This window comes from Ambystoma mexicanum, chromosome 6p, assembly GCF_040938575.1.
Source record: "Ambystoma mexicanum isolate Mex_15411 chromosome 6p, UKY_AmexF1_1, whole genome shotgun sequence".
Classification (NCBI taxonomy): Eukaryota; Metazoa; Chordata; class Amphibia; order Caudata; family Ambystomatidae; genus Ambystoma; species Ambystoma mexicanum.
Genome location: NC_090935.1, coordinates 590,094,584 through 590,109,927, shown reverse-complemented (window position 1 = coordinate 590,109,927; position 15,344 = coordinate 590,094,584). Strand labels below are relative to the sequence as shown.

The following is a 15,344-nucleotide window of genomic DNA, read 5'->3' as shown; positions in this document are numbered from 1 at the left end:
GTGCTTTCTGTCGCTCAAAGTGAAATTCCCAGTCAGGCTTTGATTTAATTCCACGTGAACCCCTGCTGGTTAAATTTAAAGTGGACTCCACATGTTCTACTGGTGTAGGTCACCCTAGTGACAAAAAACCCAGTTTCATGTGATTTGGCCGAAGTGATTAATTCCCTCGTAGAACACAAACGGGTGCAAAATGGCTCTAATTGAAATTTGGCCACGTGATTGCTCTCATAGAACACACAAGGTTTTTACCATCTTTGCTGTAACGGAGCATTTTTGGATGAGGCGGATCTTATTTGTCTACCAGAAACCTTTATGTTAGACATGCCAGTTGTGGATGGGTTTCTTGTCTCACATGAGCATTCCCAAAAAGGAAGACCTTATGTGGCCTACTGACTGACTGGCGAATTTCACCAGGCTCTAGGGTTGAAAATATTTCACTGGTTAGTGGTGATATCCTGGGTATTAAGATTACTTGGTGTGATGCTGTTGATTTTGTCGGGAATTCATTGGCTGTACTAAACGTCCATTACAATCCTGCCTCAACATGTCTGGTCGACTTTGTATTCATAATCATCAAGTGCATTGAGTTTCCTTGTGTTTCCAAAGAAACCGATCCGTTTATCATAGGTGACATTAATGCAGAATGTCTAGATGCTGCCTGGTACAATCAAGTCCCTGGCCGGCAATACTCACAAAACGCCAGATCTAGAGGGAGATTGATAAGCTCTTTTCTAGATAAATGCGACCCAACATCTCTAAATGGTAGAACAGAGGGTGACATTTCACTCAAATATACCTTGTCTAACGGAAGCCATCGTTCAACACTAGATTACGTGTTCACCTGGGATTTTAGGATGACCAGTTTTCATGGTCTGAATGTTACACATTACGAGGAGAGCGACCACTCGCAGCTCATGTTCTCATGGGTAGGTTACAACAACGTGGGACCTATGTCAAACCCATTACCCCTCATTGAGATCAGACACCGCGATCCAGTGGTCTTGTGGCATCCTAAAATAGCTGATCTCTTTAACATTAAAGTAGAACAACACTTACTTGAGGGAACCTTTATTGACAGGTCTTCCGACATCTTTGGCCCACACTTACAGAACATATTTCAGGGCTTATTACCCCCGTCTATGCTGTCTCAAAGGACAGCACGTCCTGACTTTTCTCACAAATATTACTTAGCTGTGAGTTTAAAAAAAGAAAATCAAGACAGGATATTAGGAAAGCAAATAAGTTGGGCCCTGTGGTCTGTGGCTATCATGCTAATAAGGAAACTTAAATGTATAGAGATTGGCTAAGGGGCCAAAGGTACTTACTTTTCCAAAAAGACGAAGCATGTATGTTATCCGCATTGAACTCAACAACATGGAACTCAAGAGACTCATCAAATTTTTGGCGGTTGATTCAAGGTCAAGTGGTTCAGATATCTCTACAAGCACAGCAAATTTGGGATTCAGTTTGGGAGGCTCATTTGAACACCTTGAATGGCTGTGCTAACGGGATGAATACCTCCACCATGGCTCCTGGCCTAGGATTGGTGCTTTTTTCCTCATGGGAGGAACTGCGCACATTGACAGAGAGGACATAGTGTGGGCAATCAAGAGGGCAAAAAAGTCCAACGCTCTAGGCCCCGACGGCCTAACAAATCTTACTTTAAAAACGACTCCATTGTTATGGGCAGAGGTTTTATTGCTTCTGTACCGTAAAGTGCAGTTGAGTCATCAATTGCTGCCTACCTGAAGGAGGAAACAGTTGTGGTGATCTTTAAAACGGGAGATAAAGCAGATCCTACAATTACTGCCCTATCTCTTGATTCCTTGTATAAGATCTTCGAGATTTTCACTTCGTGATTTGGAGCATTGGGCAGAGGGATCTGGTAAATTTGACATCAATCAATCAATCAATCTGGCTTCAGAAAGGGGGCCAGTACATCCCTTAATTGTTTCCTAATTCATCTACTAACAAAACTACGGTTCCAGTAAAAATTTATACATGGCATTTATACACATCACAAAGGCATTTGACTGTGTAGATCGCTTACACTTCTGAAAGATGTTAAGGGATTGGGGTTGCCCTGAATATATGGTCAGTATTTTGGAACATCTACACAGATATTAGATTGAAGGTCAGATTAGTTCAAAGGGGGAACTACACAGAATGGATTTATGCAACATGTTGTCTTCGCCAGGGCTGCGTGTTAACGCCATTCCTATTCAATATGTATATTCTAGGGATAGGAGCAGCCTTGGCCACCATTGTTGCAAACCCACTTAAACTGGAATCCATCAAATTGCAATACCTTCCTTTACGCAGATGATGTTGTTCTGCTGGACTACAACGCAGTGGGATTACAAACTTCTTTGAAGGCACTTGATCAATATTTTAAAGGATCCTGGACTGCACATTAATGTTCCTAAATCCAAGGTCCTTATTATGAATCGGTGCAAGCCATCGTCAGGTAGAAGAAATTTTGGTTGGTTCATATATGGTCAGAAAATGGAAGTATTTGAATTTAAATACCTTGGCGTAGTTTTCAACTCCAACAGATCATTGTTCTTGGCAAATCAGGCCCTTGAATTTAAAACTGTCTCGGCTGCTACTCAACTTTGAGTATTTGATGATAAATATGGTTGATTGTATAATCAAATGTTGATTCCAAGACTGATTTATGGAGCTGAGGTGAAAGGCAAGAAGAGGGGTTACTATGGCCCAAAGTAGAATCTATTCTTTGGAAGCACGTTCTTTCTCTTCCTTCGTTTGTTCCTTTGGCCGCTATTCGACATATTTTGGGCTTGGTTTCGCTGGAAGCTATGATCTCTTGGCATAGATTACAGCTATTACGAAGCATCCTCTTCCCACCCGTTGGCACCCTGTTTAAACCAGATGCATCTGTCAATCGTGGCGATTGTACTATTTTGACTTAATGAATTAATGGGTCCATGACCACACTTATGACGAACAATTTATATCTGTCTGACCTGGAATATACTCCTTTTAAGGTCAAAGGTAAAATGTATGAAAATGATTGGCTCCTGAATAGATCCCGTTTAGAAACATACATGTATGACCACTTTGAACTTGATATTAATCCATTCAACAAAATACAGAAATGCCTTATTAGACATCCTGCAAAGAAATCAAGGACTTTCTGGGTACGGTTGAAATTAAATCTCCTTTTGACTAAGGATGTCTTCGGGATGCATAGTAAAGTAAACAATGTAGATTGATCCTGTCGGTACTGTATGAAGGCGATTGAAACCCTGAAACACTTAATCATAGAATGCACTGCACTTTCTGACCTTCGCAATGTGATGCTTGAACCCTATTTCATAAATGGGCCTTTAAATTGCAAACATTTGTGGTGGACTCTTCTTGTAGAACCCAACGAGCAACTTGTGATTGCAATAATGAATTTTGTAAAAGACCTATTTTAATTGTGATGGTAATGATGTTGTTTTGTAAAAATGTTTGTTTTTTAAAACTCTTATCTTAGCTTGAATTAATGTTTCTCATGCATTTATAAAAGAAATCACATGTAATGTTGTACGCCGACGCTTGTGTGTGAAGTTTTAGTGGATTAAGCTAAAATCACACGAATAAATAACATTTCTCTGGCAGGAGCGAGAACTTGTACGTGCACAGCCGTGTGATAGCTTCTCTGTTCCTTGAACCTCTTTGGGTGGAGGCAATGGTAATCTTTTTTCCTGGTTAAATATCACCCCCGCCAAGCGTCTAACTGTTTAATTGGCTAAAAACCTAAAAGCGCCACTTTATTGGAAACTAACTTTGATTTGGCAAGGTGAATTGAGCCATCACTTATATTAAGGTACACGGAGGCCCACGTCTACCGGGTGCCTGCTTGTGCTATTCCTTTAGGGTGCCTGCTTGTGCTATCTTTGCAGGGCTGAAGTGGTTGGGGGGGGGGGGGGGAGGCGCTACAGATTCCCCTTAATTCAGTCGGACGTGCCCCTTCACCCTGGTACCCGCTATAGACTGTTGTAGACTGTTATAGATTGTATTTATTTGGCATTTACTTGTGCTTCCGCAGAGGAAGATGTTGATTGTTTATATGAGTTAAAATAGTCATTTGTTCTCGTTTTTCCTTGTACTGTATGTACACATTCCTTTTTCCCTTTCAAGTGGATGCTTATGTGAGGGATTATGTGAGTAACTGTCGACAATACGTTGCCCTTTTTTTTATTTCCCCCCTGTTGTAATAAGTTGGTGGGCATAATTAGAGCTGTGCCTAGGAGAGTTGGGTTGTAGAAGGTAAAGATGCAGAACTATATTGTCCTGTGAGGTATTTGTCAATTTTTAATAGATACATAGGCAATCATTGGTGCCTAGAAAATATGTGTAAAAGGAAGGCTGTCACCTCTACTTCTCCGGAAGCTAGGCAAAAGAAGATATCCAGAATGTTGAAACCAATTAAAGGAGATTAATAACCAGGTAGAGAGCAGAGAAACCCTTTAACATCTTGTGACTACTTGTGTGGCTCTAACAGAATTGAGAACTAAGCACTTACCTATATTTATTATAAATGCAGGTTCCCTATCGGCACGCGAATGGTGGTCAATGGCTTTAAGAAGGGAACGTGTGGGCCTTACCATTGCTATCATTTACTTCATTGGAGAGTGTCCAAACTCAAATGGAGAGATGCAGTAATTGCTATAAACGGGAGGGGGGCTTGCCCGATTGCAATGGTTCTTCCATGAATAAGAGAAGTGCTGGAAACTGCTCGAGACTCGGAGGAACATTACTATTATTGTTATCGTAATTATTCTCTTCTGACCTTCTGCCTAGTTGGCTAAGGGCAGAGTCAAGGTGAAGAGGAATAACAGTAATCTTGAACCTCGAATTTAAGGAATCTACAGATTTTGTGTGAGACTTTGGGAAGGGGATTTTGGTTTGTAAAATGTTTTGTATTAAACTAATTGCATAATAACTTTTTTTTTTTAAAAAAAAAAAACTCATATTTGAAAGTGAGGGACTGCTTAGTGAAATTGATGCCCCTAATGGCAAAAGGTGTTTGGCAGATAAGGTGGGGATCCCAATGGGAGGGGAAGGTTTTAATTGTGTGGCCCCAGATGTGAATAGTGACCACATGCTGTTTTCATTTGATGAACCTATACTGGTTAAAGTGGCCGATTGCATTACACGGTTTGTAGATCGAGTAAGGACCTGCTTGATCCCTTTGAAGTTAGCGCTGAAGAGGAAGGCAAAGCGTACTCTGATGAAGTGGTCGAGATTAGCCCCCTGGTACCACTGAGTAATGCGTTTTCCGCTCTAGCCGATCAAGACCCCACAATAGACATGTCAGCAAAGTGTCCTAAGGTTCTGGTTCTAGGTGATTACAGACAATACATAACAGAGAATGCATTTTCATGGCAGACATTTTCTTTGTTTACTTTTTTTTTTTACATTGATTGAACGGCCACCATGGAAAGGGAAAACAGACAATCTTGCGGGCAGGGGTACCAATAGCAATAACCCCTCACCGCTGGGGCATTACAGAGTGCAGTGAAGCCCTGGGACCCTGGTCCCAGGGCTTTACTGGACTTGGTAATACCCCGCGGCTCAGGGCTTATTGCTTAAGATCAGACATTGAAAGATGTATCCGAGTCCCGATGCCCAACTATTGTTCCGATTATATTCAGGTCTTCCTTCGTTCTTGATTTCTGGGATCCCAGTGATTGATTCTCTTTCATTAGCGACAAAGGGTACTTAAATCTTGATCAGATCTCACGCCCTTACACACAGCAACCATGGAATGGCCAAAAATAGGGTATACAGCCACGCAGCTAGACCGTCTGCCTGGGGCCCCTCATTGCCCATTATAACACAGATCAGTGAAGGAGGCAAACAATGGTACCCGGGAAGAGGTAGGCTAACTAGGACAGCATTCAATCAACCAGGCCTTAGACATGGATTATCACCTCCTTTAATGGAATATAGCTGGAATCAAAGAATCTTGAGGACCCATGCTGGATCAATTTTGTGAGAGGTTTCCAGGTGATTCTTTTTCAAGAAACCTGGACTATAGAGACAGCTGATATGCAGGGATATCAAGCTTTTCAAATTCCAGCTAGAAAAGACCCCAAGGACAGACTGAGCGGGGGATTACTTATTTGGCTACAGACTGCCTCAAATTGGGAAGTGACTGTCTGTTCGACAGGTACAGAAGAGATCCAGCATTTGGATGTTCATACTGGGGGTGAGGATCGAATCATTACATTTAACTTTTACAATATACCCTCGGAAGCCAGTGGACTAGTGTTGGTAAAAAAATATCCAAGAATTGATAAATTTGTGGAAAGGTCCAAATTATTTGAAAACCTGTGTAATTTGGGGAGGTGACTTGAACCAGCAAATGGAACTGATGAGGGCACTGGAGAGATTGTGTGAAGACCAAGATAGCGCCTGCGAGAGTCCCACCCTGTTAGCAGCTCATCCAAAGAGGGTTCATCAACTCGCCATTGATACAGCTCACCTGTTTTATAAACTTTAACTCTGGGCCTGTAATACATGATTCCCAGAAGATCAGCCTGCAATATCTACGTTTGTAGGACACAAGGTTATTTCCGCCACAGACTATATTTCGATCGCGACCAAGGACTAGACAAGGGTGAGCAAATTTAGGGTGCGCAGAAGAATTGAATGTAATCATAAACCCCAGATTGCCTTTTTTTCAACACTGATTTATCAATACAAGTTCTAGATGCGGTTGAAGCTATTTGCTTCACTGGCCTAAGTCAGTGAAATGGATTAGAGTGACCGAGCAAGATCCAAATCCATCCATCTAGGAAGCATTTCTGGAAAATCTTGTATCCATCTGTGTGTATAATGTTTCTGATGTAGAATTGCTGCCTGAATTTAATACATTGATAGAGAAATTGGCCCCTCACTGAACATGTGCACCCTGTGAGGAAATTATGGTGGCAACAGTAAATACAGACACAAGTGATCACAGTTCAAGGGTGTTTATTGAACAATAGTTGCAGGGTGGAAAAACACCTAAACTAACCCTAAATCTAAGATGGCAGCAAGCGTCGAACATCAAATGAAAATAAGGCAGTCCCAGTGGTGTTGTGTCAAATAAAAAGGGCCTATAATAAGAAACCTATTGCCAAACCATACAAATAATAAGAAAAAATTTAAAAAAAGAGTGTGGGATAATTCACAAGAAAAGAAAGAAGTGTTCACAAATAATATATCAGGATGCAGTAGCCTGGGTCTCCCTTCCCCACGTTTTCTGCAGGGAAAGGTGGGCTCTTGGAGCACAGTACAGTCTCGAGCTTCTCAAGCACGAGACGACAGTTCCAATGGCAGCTCTCGGGACCGTCGTTGGCCAAGTCTCGTTTCCTTGAAAGTCTCTTGCCTTCGAGGACCTGACATATTCAACTTACAAAACAAATATGCAGCCTCTTTTCTATGGGCTTTGGGTGACTACTTTCACCCCGAGATTCCCCTCTTCTGGGCGCAAATTCCTATAAACTTCTTTAATGATATCAAGACCACGGATAGCTACGTTCTCTCGCTTTCGAGGGCCACTCAGGTTCCAAAAATAAAGTTCAAATAAAAGTTCCTTCAACAATCTTAACCCTTAAGTGCCAAGGATGAGTATGCTGGTCCTTTTTGTATAGACTTGCATAATAGCCTCGCACTTAAGGGGTTAATACCTTTTTTTAACAGTTCAACGTGGACAACCCTCCGCTGGGTTCACTGTTGTCAACATACTTTCTTGGGGCTTTAGACTTGCCCCCTTCTCATCAGCATCCCTCGGTTGGGTTTACTCTTACCAACTTCACATTCACAGATGGTTACGGGATTCACTTCCCTTGCTTTCTCATGTGGCAGGATTCACTTCACTTGCTTTCACCCAATTTGAAGATCAAAACAGGGCTCTTACTAGACCTCCTGTATGACCACTTTGACCTCTTTCAGCGACTCTCCTACGGCCTTCTGGTACCCATAGTTTCTCACACGGGGATCAACCAGAGTCTCTCTAGTTAGCAACGAGTGGTGCCGATCTCCCTCTGCAACTGGTCTCCACTTCAGCACTTGTTACAATTCTTTCACAGTTCATTGAACTTGGTTCAAATTTGCCACTTTGAGATTCTCAATCAATACAGCCCGGTTCTTATCTGTTATCCCATCGACTCACCGGCTGCGTTGCATCGCTTGGCATTCCTCTTCACTGGATTCCAGGCCAGTATCATGGTCGCGGGAGCTTCCATCACTCCTGTTTATCGGCACTGGCTTGCCCCATGTACCGTTGACATCTGCTGCAAGACACTTGTGCTATTGTTAGTGGCCTTAGGCTTTCTTCCTCGAAGGTTCTGCGGGTCTGAGATGAAAAGGGCAAGGTCACGTCTATCCTTGCCACCCTCTCGATTCCTGCCGCCTTTCTCCTTCGTTTGAAAGGCCACATCTGCTTAGCCATCTCATCATGCTGTCTGCCATGCTCGTACTGTGCGCTGTGAGTGTGTGTGATTCTGATCAATTGCCTAACTTTGCCTGACCCTCCCCTTGTGTATTGGGACATGTGTGAAAGTGTTCATGTCAGAAAGGGGGGTGGGGGGGCAGTTGTTTTGAATGTACTACATGGTAGGATGGGGAAAAGGTATTGAAAGAAGGGGGATACCACGTCTCACCCATCGTTGTCCCGCTTCCACTCCCCGAGGACCCCCATCCAGGTGATCCTCCCTCACTGTTCCACCCCCAGGAACTGGATCCAATAGCGATGGGCGTGTCCTAGCCACCTGGATGACAGATCCTCGGGGACTAGCTAGGGAGACACCTTCAGGTTTCTCACAACCCCAAAGAGCCAAAAGCTAGTATGATGAAGCCTGCACGGATGGGGAAAAATAAGAACGTGGGATGTTTAAGAATCAACAGGGCTGTGGACAAGACAGCTCTATTTGTATAGAAATGTTTATAAGTCACTAGTAACAAGAAAAAAGTGGGACTCTGATTGCCAAAGATGGGATGCACTCTTACGGATATACGAAGAAAGGGACCACATCTCCTATTGGAAATTGATCGCGGGTGAAGAGATCAATGGGGAATTAAGTCTTCAATGTGGCATCCCTGCAGATGCCTGGTGGCAGCTTTTCTCAAATATGTGTGGTCTATCTGTTGCGGGACAAAATCGGAATGTTTCACTGGATTTGACTGTAAAATCTAACTGCAGGGGTGAGATGCTTTTATTTAATATCGAGTAAGTTCAGAAGGCAATAAAAGTAAAACAAGTGGAAAAGGTTCTGGGCCAGATAGACTACCCAGATACCTATATAAAGATGAGCCAAATGTTTGGGGTCCACTATTATATAAAATGTTTATAGCAATAACTGGATTGGGTACGGTGAAACACGGTAATTGTACCCATATACAAGAAAGGTGGGGGTTACTCCCCAACGAATTACCGACCCATCTAACTTTTAGATTGTGTGGGGAAAAATGTATGCAAAAGCTGTTTTGTTCCATCTACAGTCCTGGGTCGATGAAAATATCAACGATCTCCAGGCGGGGTTTTAGAAACCTAAGAGTGCTGTTGATCAAAGTTTTTGGCTGTTCCTGATGATTAAGAAATACACTGTGCTGTTGAAGGCGAAACTGTATGCTCTATTTGTAGATCTAAGGACGGCGTTGAACAGCATCTCGAGGGAAACCCAGTGGAGCATTATGAGGGAAAGGGAGCCCCATTAAAACAAATGTTTGTGATTCAGCTACTGTGTACCGAGAATAAGGCAGCTTTACGTTTTGGCTTGGCCGGTGCACTAACTGCGCCATTTGATGTGGGGAAGCGGGGTAAGGCAAGGATGGGTCCTTGCCCCCTTTACACTTTAGCATATAAATTGTGGCATTGGTTCAGGGGTGTATGGATTGGATTTTTTCGTTTACTTTTTTTTTAAACCGATTGCTGCTAAATGTCTGTTGGTTTATTACAATTGCTGCTAGTTTTCTGAACTTTTAGTATTGAAATTTGCGGTTAGTGCGTGTAGGCATACTTTTAAAAAATCTGCTTTTAGCATCATTTATTTTACTACGTTCATTTGCATTTCAAGCCCCAGTCAGTTTAAATTGTCATTTGTGCGATTCGAGTCAGAAACTTGTCCTACTTAAGTCGTGGCTTCAACATCAATTGAACTAGAAATTCCATATTTTTTGTAGTTTCTAGTGCACTATTTGCTAAACAGGCGCATGAGAGCCAGCGCGGAGGGACCAGTTGGTCTGTTCTGGTCCGTGGCATCAGTGTGGCTGCACTGTTTGGTGCTTCCCTGTCTTGTACCATTGTACTCATGCTTCTTTTTAAGCAGTATGCATTCTTTGGAAGCAATATAAATTGCGCGTAGCCATATAGACTGTTCGTACATTTATAAAGCATTCTAGGCATACAGAGCCCTTAAATCGTTAACACAGCTCCTATGCATTCTCTGCCACCGCAACAATTACTTACCATGGGGGTGATCCCATTGAGTTTTAGTTCCCCTGATGTAGAAACTGACAATGTTGATCTAATAATGACGCTCCATTAATACTGTGACGCAGCCTGACTTATCTTGTATGGAACATAATGTGATAACTTTGGAACAAGGGTCACATGAAAAACTCACCTGTACTATTACACCTCCTGATAATACCACAGATACCTTGCTCGCTGATGCCAACAGTGCGCCTTCTACATAATGCCTTTTGAATACTGTTTTACTCAATAACTGATCGCTTGTTAGACACGGTATAGGAAAAGCCGATCGAATTGAAAATCAAGATCTTGATCTTGTCTGCGTAACAGAAACCTGGCTCTCTGACACCACCAACCAGGCTGCTTCCTTGGCTGCAACAGTGTGTTTTAGGATTTTTAGAACTGATCGTTTACAGGGTAAAGGAGGGGGATCGGCTGTTATTCTTAAAGATGCTTATGATGCGTTTACTAGAGCTACCTCAATCTTGGATGAATGTCAGTATACATTTATCAAAATAAAGGCAGATTCAAATAACACCATTAGGATACTGACTTTATATAGACCCCCCTGTGCCCTCACCACTGTTTGAAGAACAGATTTTATTGCTTATTAGGGACTTCATGAAACCCTCCTCACACCTTTTATTAATGGGTGATTACAATTATTCGGCCTACCATGACGATCATCTGGCAGGCTCTCTCCTTGATTCTCCTGTAGCTATAGGACTTCAATGGATTAAGGCCCCGACACATAAGGAAGGACACAATTTAGATTGGGTCCTTAACCATACCGGACATTACAGTCTACCCGTGGTCTGACCATTATTTGATTACTTTCTCGCTTTTTTTCCCTTGTAGGCTAGCTAGAATTTAAATGAACCCCAGAATTCTCAGTAAAGTTAGAAATACTCTCAGAAGCTCTCAACGCTTTTGCCAACACGTCCCTTGATTAATGAGCTTACTTACTCTAGTGAGGTTTGCCCTTCCAGTCAATTTTTGGTTATCACTACACAGGCTAGCTCCCGTGATGACAAAATTGAGTAAATCTGAAACTTGAGGCTAAACCTGTTTTTCTGATTGTATCCTTGAATTGAGGAAAATTAAGAGGCGAGATGAAAGAGCTTTGCGGAAACTGCCAGGCCAGCTGACACTTTCGACATATCGCTCTGCAACTCTTAAATATACAAATTCTATTATTGCTGCCTAAAAAGGTCACTTTGAAGAAAGAATTAGGACCATATAATATCCTGTCAGAAAGTACTCTTTTCTATTCTTAAGGAATATGAGGGCAGAACTGGTACTGTTCCTGCTGTTATAAAAAGTGATTCTTGGTGCCTGGAAATTCAATGAGGGTTTGCGTCCAAACTTAATGTGCATCTATCTAAGATTTTAATTAATCGTTCTGGCGCAACTACTACAGTCATTGATATAAATAATCCTGAGACCTCGTTACCTGTTATGCCTTCTCAGAACAATACGTTTTGCTTTAGCGCAATCTCTGAAGAAGATCTGAGAAAGGTTGTCATTGACCTTAAGCCATCTTGCTGCCCTGATGATGTATGCCTCGGCCAGTGTTATTAAAGATGCTATTCTTCACTAAAATTGTCAATTGCTCATTTTCTTTGGCAGTGGTGCCAGATGTTCTTAAAAATGTTTGGATCACCCCAATTCTTAAAAAGGAAACATTAGATCACAACATTGTTACCAACTTTCGCCCTATTACTATGGTTCTCATTGTGTTAAAGAATTTAGACAAAGCCGCATACCTCCAGTTCTAGAATTATGTCTAAGAACTCGATCTTCAGTCAAGATTCAATGCCAAGCATGGTACGGAGACTGCCATGCTTGATCTTTGATCTAATTTGACGCATATCGTGGACTCACGACAGACAGCTTTGCTTATGCTGCTTGATCTCTCGGTGGCATTTCGCCTGGTCGATCATGGCTTGCTTCTTGAGAGATTAGATACTTCAGCAGACGGCTCTAAATCTGCATTATCTTGGCTGGCCTCTTTCTTGGGACCTAGAAATGCTAGTGACTTCTGGAGCATTCATGTCTCCTCCAGAGATTCTATGCTGTGGTGTTCCGCAGGGAGCCTTGTCCCTCTCCCACCCTTTTTAATCTATATACCCGCCTTCTCTTTGACGTCCTGGATGAAAGCAGCATCAGATACACCAGTTATGGCGATGATACACAGGTGGTCTTGGAGAGGACGGGTGATTATGAAAGGGACTCTCTTACTGTACACCAGACTTATGACATCTTTCGCAGGTGGAGGAATGATAAATCACTAGCCTTAAATGGTAATAAAACTGAGCTCTTGCTAGTAGGCTCTATTCAACGTTTATCTAAACTTGATGCCAAATATGGTCAATTTATTATCTCAGGATGTGTAGTTAATACAAGCCCGTGGGTAAAAACACTTGGCGCTGTGCTTGATGCCAATCGCAATATGAAAAAGCATATTAAGTCTACATGTGTGTATACCACCAAGCCCATAAGGCAGATGAAGCCATATCTGTCAGATACAAATGTTGCTGCCCGGGCCATAGCTCTTGTTACCTCTAAAATTGAATATTGCAAGCCATTTGGCAGGTACTTCAAAAACTCATGTTAGGGCACTGCAGGTTGTGCAAAATAATGGTTATTAGGAAATCCAACAGCAGAACATATTACTCAGGTTCACCAATCCTTGCATTGGCTACCGGTTAAACACGATCGCACAAGATTTTATCTCGAACCCATGAATGTTTTTCTAATCAAGCCACTAGGTATTTGACAAGGAGAATTCAGAAGGCTCCGGTTACTCGAGCCCTCCGCTCTAATGGCCTAGATAAACTTTCACAGCAACGCTTTAAATTACAACATTTTGCTGGCAAAAGTTTTTATGTTCTTGCCCCTCTTGTCTGGAACTCAATTCCATTAGACCTTAGAAACACCCCTAACCTTTGTCAGTTTAAGAAAGCTATTAAAACCTCTAGTTTTAATTCGAAGGACTAATCCTCTGGGTTATATTTTCGGTTTGACCTCTAATTTCTCCCGACGATCCTTCTCTTTGTGTGCAATGAGGCCTTTGGGCATGTTGTGCTCTACAAAAAATTAATAACAATAGCCTAAAAATGGGCCAGGCTATTTACCCAGCGCTATTCAACGCAGATGATGCAGTGATTTTATCGACCTCTCCAAGATGCTTAAAGGCAAATTTAAATATATTTCTTAATAAATGCAAGGACCTTGAATTGTAATTAAACACTGACAAAACAAAGACTATGGTCTTTAAACCACAGCTCTCAAACTTTAATTTACTGAACATCTATGTTAATGAATGTAAATTAGAACAGGCTCAAATCCTGTACCAATTTGAGAAAATATTGTGGGCTACAAATACCTTTTTAAGACATGGGAGTGAGGCTATTTACCATGCCCTTGAGCTAGATTGAAAGCAGGCAATTCTAGCCTCCATTTTTGGTGCATACGTTTGGGGTTATGGCACCTCTCGACCTCTAGGTACAATTGAAAAAGGGGTTTAAAAAAATGTATTCTTACTGCCACAAAGCTCGCCGACAGCATCATTACACAGGGCGTTGGACATCTCCTTAAAGCCAGTTTACTACTGGGTTAGATTGTGGAATACGGACGGCTTGGGAAAGTATTGAGATGCATTAAAATATCTGAGCCTAGGGGTGGGGGGGTCGGAGTATCTCATGGGTAGCCTGTTTTAGAAGCAATTAATAGAGCTAAACGAAGTTGAATTATGGGAAACACCGGATACAATAGATAAATCAGCTCCACTTAGAATTAAGAACACAGGGATTAGAAGGAGAGAAAAATCATGATAGAAGTAGCCAGCAACCTTAACTGGGCCCGGATTGTCGGCAGGGAAAATCAGATTTTGGCTATGAATGTTATCTAGACTATACAGAACCGCCATATGAGAGATCCCTGTATAGCGGCTTAGGATGGAAGGGCTACATTTAGAATTCTGTACCAACAAGTGGGGCTAGGGAGGGTAAGGCATATGTCCTCTTTGTGGCTTGGGTATAGAACTATCACTCATTTTCTGTTTATTTGTGTTAAACTAAAATATCTGAGAAGTAGATACCTTTGGAGTTGCCAGTCTCGATTTACTATTGAAGCCATGACATTTTGTAGAATCTCCACTGAGCACTGTATAGTATTTGCAGGGCCCACTATTTTCTTAGGGCGCAGTTGCTCAGACTCAAATAATTAGAAAAGGCTAAGCACGATGGTAGTAAACTGGGCTCTACATAGTGAGCACATTGCAAGTTGTATTGGCTGCCTATTACATGGGATTTTAATGAGCTTGCGAGTAAGCTCTCCTCTTTTTATCAATTTGAAGATTTGTATTTTGTCTTTTTGAAGATTATTAAATGGGGAAGAATTTGCTGAAATGATTCTTTTTTAACTGGCAGACATCAATGTTTTATTCTTTTATTAACTCTGTTTTGAAATGTCATTCTGTATTATGTTACTATGTTTTTTACACCGAATAAAGTATTTAAGGAAAGCTGTCACGAACCCACAGAAATAGGAAAGGGGATGCATAGTCTATCATACTTATTTTTTTGTGAAGGGTATTTAGTTCATACAAATCACCTGGAGTGAACATTTATAAACATTGCAAAAAGGCCATCACATTTTTGGGGAAGGTAAACTGTGTGCTCCGAACAGGGCCGGCCTCAGCTCTGGCAGCATCAAGGGCAGAAACAACATTTGGTGCCCCTCCCGCCAAGAGGCACCAAAGTTTGGATACTACTGTTAGGGTTTTAGCAAAATGATTAAATGGCTGCTCTTAACCCAATGCATTGACGTTTGCACCAGCGTTGGCACTGCATCCAGTTTAAATGTA

The 15,344-nt window shown here is 41.9% G+C and overlaps 1 protein-coding gene across 1 annotated transcript in view; it reads right to left on the bottom strand.

Moving 5' to 3' along the window:
• Window positions 1-15,344, bottom strand: part of AP3B1 (adaptor related protein complex 3 subunit beta 1) — a 2,743,269-nt gene that overhangs the window by 1,908,474 nt on the left and 819,451 nt on the right. The gene's annotated exons all lie outside the window — the stretch shown is intronic.